The sequence below is a fragment of the Pelobates fuscus genome, chromosome 5, assembly GCF_036172605.1.
Source record: "Pelobates fuscus isolate aPelFus1 chromosome 5, aPelFus1.pri, whole genome shotgun sequence".
Taxonomy (NCBI): Eukaryota; Metazoa; Chordata; class Amphibia; order Anura; family Pelobatidae; genus Pelobates; species Pelobates fuscus.
The window spans coordinates 22243825-22259324 of record NC_086321.1 but is presented as its reverse complement, the minus strand read 5'-3'; positions in this window follow the sequence as shown (position 1 = coordinate 22259324).

Sequence of the window (15500 nt, the reverse complement as noted above, 5' to 3'; positions counted from 1 at the left end):
TCAGATATGCAACTCTGAAAACAGTGCAGGAGACTTCTTTCATTTAATACTTTCATGACCATGGGCGATGGAAAGAAAACACTATAACTACCTTGACAAGACGCCATTGTACAGCTCTACGGAATTTGCTGGCGCTATATAAATAATAAAATAATAATAATCTGTCTCAAAAGGGATAACTTGGTCATTTACTTTTTTCCCTTTGGAGAGACAGACCAAAATAAAACCTACATTGTGGGTGATTTCATACACATGAGAGAGCGAGAGAGAGAGAGAGAGAGAGAGAAACAGAGAGAGAGAGAGAGTGAGAGAGTGTGTGTGTGTTTCTGCGTATATATAAATATAGATATATTATAAACAGTGAACGATGTTAGACAGAACTTTCAACATTCGAAAAAGGCTGTGCAAATAAATCATCATAAATAGTCCCCGAATCTAATGTGGACACTCCAGAATACATGGACTACAATGCCCATACTCCCTTCACATATGTTGACTGTCTGAGAGTTACAGGAGTTGCATTCCACATAACTGGAGATGCTGTTAACTTGTATTGCTATCACATTCAATTTGCCAATATTAATTTTAACAGTGGTGCTACATTAATTACAGCACCCTAGTGTGGGCACTCTCGATAATTCCAGATGTCTCCAATTAGCTTAGCATGATGGGAATTACAATCCACAGCAGCTTGTTTGCAGGGACAAAGATTGTCCGCGAGGAGACAAGGAGACTTTGGTCCATAAGGGGTTAATGTATTATCTTCTGGATCAGGGCTGCCCAAAAGGTAGATGAACAGATGTTGTAAAACTACAACTCCCATGATGCTTTGCATGCCATTAGCATGCTTTTAGAATGACAAGGCATCATACAAGCTGTAGTTTTAAATCATCTGGACATTTACCTGTTCCAGGTAATGAGTAAAAGAGCAGCAATCCATAAGAAATGACCTAACATTAAAGCCAATATTAGCTCATCTCATTGTGCTAGTCATATTGCTCAGAAAGTCATAGTTATTATTATTTATATAGCACCATCAGATTCCGTAGCGCTGTATCTTTTATTGCTATTTCCACATGATAATAGCAACAAAGAATTTAACCAGGAAAGGTACATTCAGATTACTCTGGTGTTCAAGTACATCCTGGAGATGTTATCGTAGCCCAACATCCGGGGGTTGTTACTATTACCCAATTTATTGGTACTCATTTTATCTACCTCGGAAGGATGAAGGGCTGAGTCAACCCTGCCAGGATTTGAACCTGCGACCCAAGTATTGAACAGATTCTACTGATGATGTATTAGCCCACTGAACTTTCTCAAAGGTAAATATGATTGTACTGTGACGTAGTGGTGGGCTTAACACAATATGGCCATAGTGTGGAACTGTACCCCGATATTTATTTGTTAAGATAGGTGATTTTAAGTAGCCTTGTTAAATGTAAAGCTGTATTTTTGTTTGTGTGTGCGCTGTTCCTTTAACTGTATAGGGTAAATATGAACATTAACATGGTATCCGTAAGAGGTGTCCCCACCCTGAGGTGACACACATTATTTGGGGTTGTTGCATTGTCACCCTGTCCATGTTGGAAACACAGGAAGAGATTATTAAAGGACCACTATAGGCACCAAGACCACTTCAGCTCAATGGAGTGGTCTGGGTGCCAGGTCCATCTAGGGTTAGCCCTGCAGCTGTAAGCATAGCTGTTTCAGAGAAACTGCTATGTTTACATTAGGGTTAATCCAGCCTCTAGTGGCTGTCTCATTGACAGCCGCTAGAGGCGCTTGCGTGCTTCTCACTGGGAAAATCACAGTGAGAAGACGCTGGACGTCCATAGGAAAGCATTGAGAAATGCTTTCCTATGGACTGTTTGAATGTGCGCGTGGCTCTTGCCGCGCATGCGCATTCGGCGCTGACATCGGCAGAGGCAGGAGAGTTCCCCAGCACTGGAGAAAGGTAAGTGTTTAACCCCTTCAGCCCCCTTCAGCCCAGCGGGAGTGGAGCCCTGAGGGTGGGGTGAACCTAAAGACCCTATAGTTGTCCTTTAAGTAAGGATTATAAATAAAAGGTTACTCCATGCACCATGACTGGTGGAACGAACTTAAGTTTGAATGAGTATTTTTTCATTTTTGGGTGGCGGACCACCACAGAATGGACAACTTTAAGCAAAACCAGCGTTCTAAGAAAACAACGTTTTTTGGTAGAAGTAACCCTTTGCTTTGCATTTTTCAGCAATATCTAATTTATGTGATTTCCTTAACAAAATATGCATAAAAAAGACCTCGGAAGTCGGAATATCAGTCTTTTGCACGATATCCCCTGGTACCTCCCAATGCTGATTCCACCTCTGCAGTTTATTAATGCTCTCCCATTCAAAAAAATGAGGGAAGAATGGCACATCTGTAAGTATAACACTGGTAATTGAAATCATACACGCACAAGTGCATTTCATTGATTTGATTTTGGATTCAGCACGTATACAGGCCCACAGGTACACCATGCTAATAGCCTTGTCTCGAGCACTCGGCTTCCTCTTAGAAGCATCTGAAGCAACTACAAGCGTTTTATGATTTATTCGTGTATTTTTAAACCTGAACTGCTGGACCTTTACATCTACACGGTTATTCGTTAAACCAGGAATTGTGGTGGAGTAAATCCGAAATTGCTAAATTTACACCAAAATAACCAAGTTATGGAATTGTGCCATTTTTTTTTTATAATTTGCCCAAAATGTGTCATTCTCTTATTGATTCTTCCCAGTTCCCAGTTTAGCAAATAAACCCAGACATGATAAGGCAGGATAACTACATTTAACTTGTCAGAGTACCCATTAAAGATGGCTAAGAGACAAGACCAGTTCTATTAACCCCTCCAGGGCCAATAATTGTGTACAATGTTAGGACTGGTCCTGAAGGGGTTAAGAGTATACTTATATATTGACAGAACTGACATTTCTACACATCATCACATATAATTACTGTTATCTTGCCTACTTCAAGTCAAATTCGCAATACTATCACACGTATTTAATCTGTTGTCTTTCGGTTTCCGATTTTTCAGTTGTTTTAATGTAGAGTGATTATTGAGTCATCTTTAGTCAAACAGATAAAACTGATATTTTTGAATTGACTGTACCCACGGAAAAAGTAAAGCGTCGGCATTATCAACACAATGCTAAGGAAAAGCTGGGTAATTGAATCTCTCTAAGAAAGCCGATTAGACTGAAAACCTGTTAAAAAAAAATAAAAATAAAGCAGCATTTTATTTTTTGAACTGCCGCACATTATATTAATCCCTTAAGAACAGGAAGGGTAATGTCTAGCATAAGTAATTCACAAGTGAGAAAACAATAACATTTCAGAGCATTCCTTCCAGTTTCGATTGGTATATTCTTTTGCAATCATATAGTTTCTTAGCAGCTGTGATCTTTAAAAAGATACTGTATGCACTACAACCACTACAGCTTGCCAGTGGTTATGGCGCAGAGCATCTTTTGTGTGCAGTCCTTCAGATAGTTCTCAAACCGGTTTTGAGCACTTTGGCAAACAGTAACCTGTTTCTTGCGTTCACCGATGTTGAATGGATTTGTACAGATAACACTGAAATGAGATGCCTTGCACCATAACCACTTTGAAAAGCTGTAGTAATTATATGTATTTGCAGTATATTTTTTTTTTTATGTGTCTTCCTCTTGTAGCATATGTAATCGACACAGATGGAATGTTGGCTTTATTTCTGTTTTTCATTTTTAAAATGCCAGCGTATACAGTAGCATTGAACAATAGGATAACAAGCACACTAAAAGACGGGCTTGCCTTACCTCTAGAATGTTCTGAATCGATTAATTACATCAGCGTCTCATTTTCTCAACAGCGGCTAATCTTGCATCTGATAGTGAAGCCATAATGAGGGCAGTTGTGTCTTAATAAAAAGGGGCCATAATTGAAAGACAGTGGGTTTTGCTAACCTCTTTGGGTGACACTAATAGAGTTCTTGATCAATTCAATTTGTGTCAAAAATTAAATGCAGGAGCATTCCAATTTTTTTTTGTAATCTCTGAGGCACTTTCTGCCCCAATTTGCCTTATTTACATTTTATTCATTATGATCTAAAATGAAAGTTTCCGTCCAAGCTAAGATAAAAATCAATACCTGTTGTCTTTAGCTAATGTAGATGTAGAGCGGTTTATCCTATGTTTAATTTTTTTATTGAAATAATTTTACATTATAACAATGCCAGGACTATCAGCCTCTCGTGGCTTACAATAATCTTCCATCTGACAGATAGGCCATGAAACATTACAGCGAATATATTCTACATTTAAAGTGTTCCCTCTAAGGTGTGTACTCCAGCAATGAAGCAGTTAAAAGTAGAGCGTCTCTACTAAGGCTAAGGGAAAGAGTTTGTCTGTGAAAATTCACACCTTCGTGAATAACCCTGTACATCTTTTGTAAGTGAATATATTAAGTAATGTTGGGGCAATGCAAAACTATTAGGGGAAATTCAATTTAGCTAAAATTTAATAAGCAACCGCCTTTACTTTTGAGACCATCAGAGAGGAAAGAAACAGATTTGAACAATTTTGCAATGAAAATGGTAAAAACATAAAGTCTAAAATGTGTGTCTACGACTAACATTTCGAAGTGGCCCTCACGTTAAAGATTGTTTTTGCATCATTGTATAGCAGTTTAAAAACTATCTTTACTTTATGTTATGTCAGTTTAGCATTATTTGTATAAAACAATAGATTCAAAACTTCTGGAATAAAATGGAATCATGACATGTCACACATGTCATGTGTCCTTAAGGGGTTAAACGATTTCTAGAGTTCTTCTTGTCCTTAGGCCTATTAGACATGTTGCATCCTCACAGAGGTCAAATAAGCATTTCCTGTTTCCTGCGCAGTGGAAAACATGGAACGTTCGGCACATGTTAACTCTTCTCTTTGATTTATTAAATTCTAAGCCGTAACTGGCACTGAAAGGCTTGGACATTTTACAGCAATTCTAAGATGGTCGTCTCCACACTGAGACACTGAGAGATCTTCAAGTGGCAATTTCATATAAACTTCTAGTGATTGGTAGCTGTGAATAATATGATTTGCGAAAACAAAATTTACATTTTCTCCCATTGTGGTACATTCGCAACTAACCCATTCACAACTCTAGTCTATTCCGTATGACAAATCTCCCTCACATATTATGTTCTAAACAGTGGATTCTAAGACGACTCATATCTCCTAAATACACCAACAATATCCTACTTGTGCACAACATTTATATGTGAATGAAATTGCATACAATGCTTGCATGAGTATATGGTATCAAGGGTCAAGTACAAATAAACATGTGCAGAATTTTTATTTAAAAATATTCAGAAAGCTAAATATCTGAATATGACTAAATGCATGATATATAACTTGGATTTAGCTTGACTGATTTATGCATAGTTAAATCCCCAGAAAGTCTCCTCACTGTAGAACTGTTACATTTTGTATCTATGCTGCTGTCTCATGGTTTGAAAGCACCCATGCTCCCTCTGCTGGCTATTTACCTCAATGCAATTACTGACACTAAAAAGTGATCATAAAAGTGAATATAAATGGGCTCAGTGTTCTCGAGTCCTTCAAGATAGTGGTGATAAAACATAATCATAAATTAAAGATGTTTAAAAGTTTATTCCAGACTGAGAAAATGTTAAAAGGGCCAACGATAAATCTGCCAGTGGTTTGTTTAACTTTAGCATGAGCTCAGAATGCATTGGTGCAATGCTTTTAGAAAACAAAAAATACAGATTAAAAAGGAGAGTGGTGTATTGATTGGATATTAAATGGACAGGTAATCATTTTGTAATGCCTTGTATAAATAGTTAATTAAAAAATCAAATAATAATAATAATAATAATAATAATAATAATAATAATAACATGTAATAAAAATGTAAAATAATAAAAAGAAATAAAGTATACCTTCAGAAGTTTTTGCATTTGCTGCAGATCTGAGGATTTATGCACCATCTGCAGTGAGCTCTAATCATACCACAAAGCCCAGTCTGTGCTTGCCATTATTTACTGTGGTTGAATGATCTCTAGCATGCTTGCTCACCTCAATCCCTCTGTTACTGTGTCACTATACCCCACTCCCTCTAGCATGTAAACTCACTGAGCAGGCCCTCAATCCCTCTGTTACTGTGTCACTGTACCCCAATCCCTCTAGCATGTAAGCTCACTGAGCAGGGCCTCAATCCCTCTGTTACTGTGTCACTATACCCCACTCCCTCTAACATGTAAACTCACTGAGCAGGGCCTCAATCCCTCTGTTACTGTGTCACTGTACCCCACTCCCTCTAACATGTAAACTCACTGAGCAGGCCCTTAATCCCTCTGTTACTGTGTCACTATACCCAACTCCCTCTAACATGTAAACTCACTGAGCAGGGCCCTCAATCCCTCTGTTACTGTGTCACTATATCCCACTCCCTCTAGCATGTAACCTCACTGAGCAGGGCCCTCAAACCCTCTGTTACTGTGTCACTATACCCCACTCCCTCTAGCATGTAAACTCACTGAGCAGGGCCTCAATCCCTCTGTTACTGTGTCACTATGCCCCACTCCATCTAACATGTAAACTCACTGAGCAGGGCCCTCAATCCCTCTGTTACTGTGTCACTATACCCCACTCCCTCTAACATGTAAACTCACTGAGCAGGGCCCTCAATCAATCTGTTACTGTGTCACTATACCCCACTCCCTCTAACATGTAAATTCACTGAGCAGGCCATCAATCCCTCTGTTACTGTGTCACTATACCCCGCTCCCTCTAACATGTAAACTCACTGAGCAGGGCCCTCAATCCCTCTGTTACTGTGTCACTATACCCCACTCCCTCTAACATGTAAACTCACTGAGCAGGGCCCCAATCCCTCTGTTACTGTGTCACTATACCCCACTCCCTCTAACATGTAAACACACTGAGCAGGGCCCCAATCCCTCTGTTACTGTGTCACTATACCCCACTCCTTCTAACATGTAAACTCACTGAGCAAGCCCTCAACCCCTCTGTTACTGTCACTATACCCCACTCCCTCTGGCATGTAAACTCACTGAGCAGGCCCTCAATCCCTCTGTTACTGTCACTATACCCCATTCCCTCTAGCATGTATACTCACTGAGCAGGGCTTCAATCCCTCTGTTACTGTGTCACTGTACCCCACTCCCTCTAACATGTAAACTCACTGAGCAGGCCCTCAATCCCTCTGTTACTGTGTCACTATACCCAACTCCCTCTAACATGTAAACTCACTGAGCAGGGCCCTCAATCCCTCTGTTACTGTGTCACTATACCCCACTCCCTCTAGCATGTAAACTCACTGAGCAGGGCCCTCAATCCCTCTGTGTCACTATACCCCACTCCCTCTAGCATGTAAACTCACTGAGCAGGGCCCTCAATCCCTCTGTTACTGTGTCACTATACCCCACTCCCTCTAGCATGTAACCTCACTGAGCAGGTCCCTCAATCCCTCTGTTACTGTGTCACTATACCCCACTCCCTCTAGCATGTAAACTCACTGAGCAGGGCCTCAATCCCTCTGTTACTGTGTCACTATGCCCCACTCCCTCTAACATGTAAACTCACTGAGCAGGGCCCTCAATCCCTCTGTTACTGTGTCACTATACCCCACTCCCTCTAACATGTAAACTCACTGAGCAGGGCCCTCAATCAATCTGTTACTGTGTCACTATACCCCACTCCCTCTAACATGTAAACTCACTGAGCAGGCCATCAATCCCTCTGTTACTGTGTCACTATACCCCGCTCCCTCTAACATGTAAACTCACTGAGCAGGGCCCTCAATCCCTCTGTTACTGTGTCACTATACCCCACTCCCTCTAGCATGTAAACTCACTGAGCAGGGCCCTCAATCCCTCTGTTACTGTGTCACTATACCCCACTCCCTCTGGCATGTAACCTCACTGAGCAGGGCCCTCAATCCCTCTGTTACTGTGTCACTATACCCCACTCCCTCTAGCATGTAAACTCACAGAGCAGGGCCTCAATCCCTCTGTTACTGTGTCACTATACCCCACTCCCTCTAACATGTAAACTCACTGAGCATGGCCCTCAATCCCTCTGTTACTGTGTCACTATACCCCACTCCCTCTAACATGTAAACTCACTGAGCATGGCCCTCAATCCCTCTGTTACTGTCACTATACCCCACTCCCTCTAACATGTAAACTCACTGAGCAGGGCCCTCAATCCCTCTGTTACTGTGTCACTATACCCCACTCCCTCTAACATGTAAACTCACTGAGTAGGGCCCTCAATCAATCTGTTACTGTGTCACTATACCCCACTCCCTCTAACATGTAAACTCACTGAGCAGGCCCTCAATCCCTCTGTTACTGTGTCACTATACCCCGCTCCCTCTAACATGTAAACTCACTGAGCAGGGCCCTCAATCCCTCTGTTACTGTGTCACTATACCCCACTCCCTCTAACATGTAAACTCACTGAGCAGGGCCCCAATCCCTCTGTTACTGTGTCACTATACCCCACTCCCTCTAACATGTAAACTCACTGAGCAGGGCCCCAATCCCTCTGTTACTGTGTCACTATACCCCACTCCTTCTAACATGTAAACTCACTGAGCAAGCCCTCAACCCCTCTGTTACTGTGTCACTATACCCCACTCCCTCTAACATGTAAACTCACTGAGCAGGGCCCCAATCCCTCTGTTACTGTGTCACTATACCCCACTCCCTCTAGCATGTAAACTCACTGAGCAGGGCCCTCAATCCCTCTGTTACTGTCACTAAACCCCACTCCCTCTAACATGCAAACTCACTGAGCACGGCCCTCAATCCCTCTGTTACTGTGTCACTATACCCCACTCCCACTAGCATGTAAACTCACTGAGCAGGCCCTCAATCCCTCTGTTACTGTGTCACTGTAACCCACTCCCTCTAGCATTTAAACTCACTGAGCAGGGCCCTCAATCCCTCTGTTACTGTGTTACTATACCCCACTCCCTCTAGCATGTAAACTCACTGAGCAGGGCCCTCAATCCCTCTGTTACTGTGTCACTATACCCCACTCCCTCTAACATGTAAACTCACTGAGCAGGGCCCTCAATCCCTCTGTTACTGTGTCACTACACCCCACTCCCTCTAGCATGTAAACTCACTGAGCAGGGCCCTCAATCCCTCTGTGTCACTATACCCCACTCCCTCTAGCATGTAAACTCACTGAGCAGGGCCCTCAATCCCTCTGTTACTGTGTCACTATACCCCACTCCCTCTAGCATGTAACCTCACTGAGCAGGGCCCTCAATCCCTCTGTTACTGTGTCACTATACCCCACTCCCTCTAGCATGTAAACTCAAAGAGCAGGGCCTCAATCCCTCTGTTACTGTGTCACTATACCCCACTCCCTCTAACATGTAAACACACTGAGCATGGCCCTCAATCCCTCTGTTACTGTCACTATACCCCACTCCCTCTAACATGTAAACTCACTGAGCAGGCCCTCAATCCCTCTGTTACTGTGTCACTATACCCCGCTCCCTCTAACATGTAAACTCACTGAGCAGGGCCCTCAATCCCTCTGTTACTGTGTCACTATACCCCACTCCCTCTAACATGTAAACTCAGTGAGCAGGGCCCCAATCCCTATGTTACTGTGTCACTATACCCCACTCCCTCTAACATGTAAACTCACTGAGCAGGGCCCCAATCCCTCTGTTACTGTGTCACTATACCCCACTCCTTCTAACATGTAAACTCACTGAGCAAGCCCTCAACCCCTCTGTTACTGTCACTATACCCCACTCCCTCTGGCATGTAAACTCACTGAGCAGGGCCCTCAATCCCTCTGTTACTGTCACTATACCCCATTCCCTCTAGCATGTATACTCACTGAGTAGGCCCTCAATCCCTCTGTCACTATACCCCACTCCCACTAGCATGTAAACTCACTGAGCAGGCCCTCAATCCCTCTTTTACTGTGTCACTGTAACCCACTCCCTCTAGCATGTAAACTCACTGAGCAGGGCCCTCAATCCCTCTGTTACTGTGTTACTATACCCCACTCCCTCTAGCATGTAAACTCACTGAGCAGGGCCCTCAATCCCTCTGTTACTGTCACTATACCCCACTCCCTCTAACATGCAAACTCACAGAGCATGTCCCTCAATCCCTCTGTTACTGTGTCACTATACCCCACTCCCACTAGCATGTAAACTCACTGAGCAGGCCCTCAATCCCTCTGTTACTGTGTCACTGTAACCCACTCCCTCTAGCATTTAAACTCACTGAGCAGGGCCCTCAATCCCTCTGTTACTGTGTTACTATACCCCACTCCCTCTAGCATGTAAACTCACTGAGCAGGGCCCTCAATCCCTCTGTTACTGTTTCACTATACCCCACTCCCTCTAGCATGTAAACTCACTGAGCAGGGCCCTCAATCCCTCTGTTACTGTGTCACTATACACCACTCCCTCTAACATTTAAGCTCACTGAGCAGGGCCCTCAATCCCTCTGTTACTGTGTCACTATACCCCACTCCCTCTAACATGTAAACTCACTGAGCAGGGCGCTCAATCCCTTTGTTACTGTGTCACTATACCCCACTCCCTCTAACATGTAAACTCACCGAGCAGGGCCCTCAATCCCTCTATTACTGTGTCACTATACCCCACTCCCTCTAACATGTAAACTCACTGAGCAGGGCCCTCAATCCCTCTGTTACTGTGTCACTATACCCCACTCCCTCTAACATGTAAACTAACTGAGCAGGGCCCTCAATCCCTCTGTTACTGTGTCACTATACCCCACTCCCTCTAACATGTAAGCTCACTGAACAGGGCCCTCAATCCCTCTGTTACTGTGTCACTATACTCCACTCCCTCTAACATGTAAACTCACTGAGCAGGCCCTCAATCCCTCTGTTACTGTGTCACTATACCCCACTCCCTCTAACATGTAAACTAACTGAGCAGGGCCCTCAATCCCTCTGTTACTGTGTCACTATACCCCACTCCCTCTAACATGTAAGCTCACTGAGCAGGGCCCTCAATCCCTCTGTTACTGTGTCACTATACCCCACTCCCTCTAACATGCAAACTCACTGAGCAGGGCCCCCAACCCCTCTGTTACTGTGTAACTATACCCCACTCCCTCTAACATGTAAACTCACTGAGCAGGCCCTTAATCCCTCTGTTACTGTGTCACTATACCCGACTCCCTCTATCATGTAAACTCACCGAGCAGGGCCCTCAATCCCTCTGTTACTGTGTCACTACACCCCACTCCCTCTAGCATGTAAACTCACTGAGCAGGGCCCTCAATCCCTCTGTGTCACTATACCCCACTCCCTCTAACATGTAAGCTCACTGAACAGGGCCCTCAATCCCTCTGTTACTGTGTCACTATACTCCACTCCCTCTAAAATGTAAACTCACTGAGCAGGCCCTCAATCCCTCTGTTACTGTGTCACTATACCCCAATCCCTCTAGCATGTAAACTCACTGAGCAGGCCCTCAATCCCTCTGTTACTGTGTCACTGTACCCCAATCCCTCTAGCATGTAAGCTCACTGAGCAGGGCCTCAATCCCTCTGCTACTGTGTCACTATACCCCACTCCCTCTAACATGTAAACCCACTGAGCAGGGCCTCAATTTCTCTGTTACTGTGTCACTGTACCCCACTCCCTCTAACATGTAAACTCACTGAGCAGGCCCTTAATCCCTCTGTTACTGTGTCACTATACCCCACTCCCTCTAACATGTAAACTCACTGAGCAGGGCCCTCAATCCCTCTGTTACTGTGTCACTACACCCCACTCCCTCTAGCATGTAAACTCACTGAGCAGGGCCCTCAATCCCTCTGTGTCACTATACCCCACTCCCTCTAGCATGGAAACTCACTGAGCAGGGCCCTCAATCCCTCTGTTACTGTGTCACTATACCCCACTCCCTGTAGCATGTAACCTCACTGAGCATGTCCCTCAATCCCTCTGTTTCTGTGTCACTATACCCCACTCCCTCTAGCATGTAAACTCACTGAGCAGGGCCTCAATCCCTCTGTTACTGTGTCACTATACCCCACTCCCTCTAACATGTAAACTCACTGAGCATGGCCCTCAATCCCTCTGTTACGGTCACTATACCCCACTCCCTCTAACATGTAAACTCACTGAGCAGGGCCCTCAATCCCTCTGTTACTGTGTCACTATACCCCACTCCCTCTAACATGTAAACTCACTGAGCAGGGCCCTCAATCAATCTGTTACTGTGTCACTATACCCCACTCCCTCTAACATGTAAACTCACTGAGCAGGCCCTCAATCCCTCTGTTACTGTGTCACTATACCCCGCTCCCTCTAACATGTAAACTCACTGAGCAGGGCCCTCAATCCCTCTGTTACTGTGTCACTACACCCCACTCCCTCTAGCATGTAAACTCACTGAGCAGGGCCCTCAATCCCTCTGTGTCAATATACCCCACTCCCTCTAGCATGTAAACTCACTGAGCAGGGCCCTCAATCCCTCTGTTACTGTGTCACTATACCCCACTCCCTCTAGCATGTAACCTAACTGAGCACGGCCCTCAATCCCTCTGTTACTGTGTCACTATACCCCCCTCCCTCTAGCATGTAAACTCACTGAGCAGGGCCTCAATCCATCTGTTACTGTGTCACTATACCCCACTCCCTCTAACATGTAAACTCACTGAGCATGGCCCTCAATCCCTCTGTTACTGTCACTATACCCCACTCCCTCTAACATGTAAACTCACTGAGCAGGGCCCTCAATCCCTCTGTTACTGTGTCACTATACCCCACTCCCTCTAACATGTAAACTCACTGAGCAGGGCCCTCAATCAATCTGTTACTGTGTCACTATACCCCACTCCCTCTAACATGTAAACTCACTGAGCAGGCCCTCAATCCCTCTGTTACTGTGTCACTATACCCCGCTCCCTCGTACATGTAAACTCACTGAGCAGGGCCCTCAATCCCTCTGTTACTGTGTCACTATACCCCACTCCCTCTAACATGTAAACTCACTGAGCAGGGCCCCAATCCCTCTGTTACTGTGTCACTATACCCCACTCCCTCTAACATGTAAACTCACTGAGCAGGGCCCCAATCCCTCTGTTACTGTGTGACTATACCCCACTCCTTCTAACATGTAAACTCACTGAGCAGGGCCCTCAATCAATCTGTTACTGTGTCACTATACCCCACTCCCTCTAACATGTAAACTCACTGAGCAGGCCCTCAATCCCTCTGTTACTGTGTCACTATACCCTGCTCCCTCTAACATGTAAACTCACTGAGCATGTCCCTCAATCCCTCTGTTACTGTGTCACTATACCCCACTCCCTCTAGCATGTAAACTCACTGAGCAGGGCCTCAATCCCTCTGTTACTGTGTCACTATACCCCACTCCCTCTAACATGTAAACTCACTGAGCATGGCCCTCAATCCCTCTGTTACTGTCACTATACCCCACTCCCTCTAACATGTAAACTCACTGAGCAGGGCCCTCAATCCCTCTGTTACTGTGTCACTATACCCCACTCCCTCTAACATGTAAACTCACTGAGCAGGGCCCTCAATCAATCTGTTAATGTGTCACTATACCCCACTCCCTCTAACATGTAAACTCACTGAGCAGGCCCTCAATCCCTCTGTTACTGTGTCACTATACCCCGCTCCCTCTAACATGTAAACTCACTGAGCAGGGCCCTCAATCCCTCTGTTACTGTGTCACTACACCCCACTCCCTCTATCATGTAAACTCACTGAGCAGGGCCCTCAATCCCTCTGTGTCACTATACCCCACTCCCTCTAGCATGTAAACTCACTGAGCAGGGCCCTCAATCCCTCTGTTACTGTGTCACTATACCCCACTCCCTCTAGCATGTAACCTCACTGAGCATGGCCCTCATTCCCTCTGTTACTGTGTCACTATACCCCCCTCCCTCTAGCATGTATACTCACTGAGCAGGGCCTCAATCCATCTGCTACTGTGTCACTATACCCCACTCCCTCTAACATGTAAACTCACTGAGCATGGCCCTCAATCCCTCTGTTACTGTCACTATACCCCACTCCCTCTAACATGTAAACTCACTGAGCAGGGCCCTCAATCCCTCTGTTACTGTGTCACTATACCCCACTCCCTCTAACATGTAAACTCACTGAGCAGGGCCCTCAATCAATCTGTTACTGTGTCACTATACCCCACTCCCTCTAACATGTAAACTCACTGAGCAGGCCCTCAATCCCTCTGTTACTGTGTCACTATACCCCGCTCCCTCTTACATGTAAACTCACTGAGCAGGGCCCTCAATCCCTCTGTTACTGTGTCACTATACCCCACTCCCTCTAACATGTAAACTCACTGAGCAGGGCCCCAATCCCTCTGTTACTGTGTCACTATACCCCACTCCCTCTAACATGTAAACTCACTGAGCAGGGCCCTCAATCAATCTGTTACTGTGTCACTATACCCCACTCCCTCTAACATGTAAACTCACTGAGCAGGCCCTCAATCCCTCTGTTACTGTGTCACTATACCCTGCTCCCTCTAACATGTAAACTCACTGAGCAGGGCCCTCAATCCCTCTGTTACTGTCACTATACCCCACTCCCTCTGGCATGTAAACTCACTGAGCAGGGCCCTCAATCCCTCTGTTACTGTCACTATACCCCATTCCCTCTAACATGTAAACTCACTGAGCAGGGCCCTCAATCCCTCTGTTACTGTGTCACTATACCCCACTCCCTCTAACATGTAAACTCACTGAGCAGGGCCCTCAATCCCTCTGTTACTGTGTCACTATACCCCACTCCCTCTAACATGTAAACTCACTGAGCAGGGCCCTCAATCAATCTGTTACTGTGTCACTATACCCCACTCCCTCTAACATGTAAACTCACTGAGCAGGCCCTCAATCCCTCTGTTACTGTGTCACTATACCCCGCTCCCTCTTACATGTAAACTCACTGAGCAGGGCCCTCAATCCCTCTGTTACTGTGTCACTATACCCCACTCCCTCTAACATGTAAACTCACTGAGCAGGGCCCCAATCCCTCTGTTACTGTGTCACTATACCCCACTCCCTCTAACATGTAAACTCACTGAGCAGGGCCCTCAATCAATCTGTTACTGTGTCACTATACCCCACTCCCTCTAACATGTAAACTCACTGAGCAGGCCCTCAATCCCTCTGTTACTGTGTCACTATACCCTGCTCCCTCTAACATGTAAACTCACTGAGCAGGGCCCTCAATCCCTCTGTTACTGTCACTATACCCCACTCCCTCTGGCATGTAAACTCACTGAGCAGGCCCTCAATCCCTCTGTCACTATACCCCACTCCCACTAGCATGTAAACTCACTGAGCAGGCCCTCAATCCCTCTGTTACTGTGTCACTGTAACCCACTCCCTCTAACATGCAAACTCACTGAGCATGGCCCTCAATCCCTCT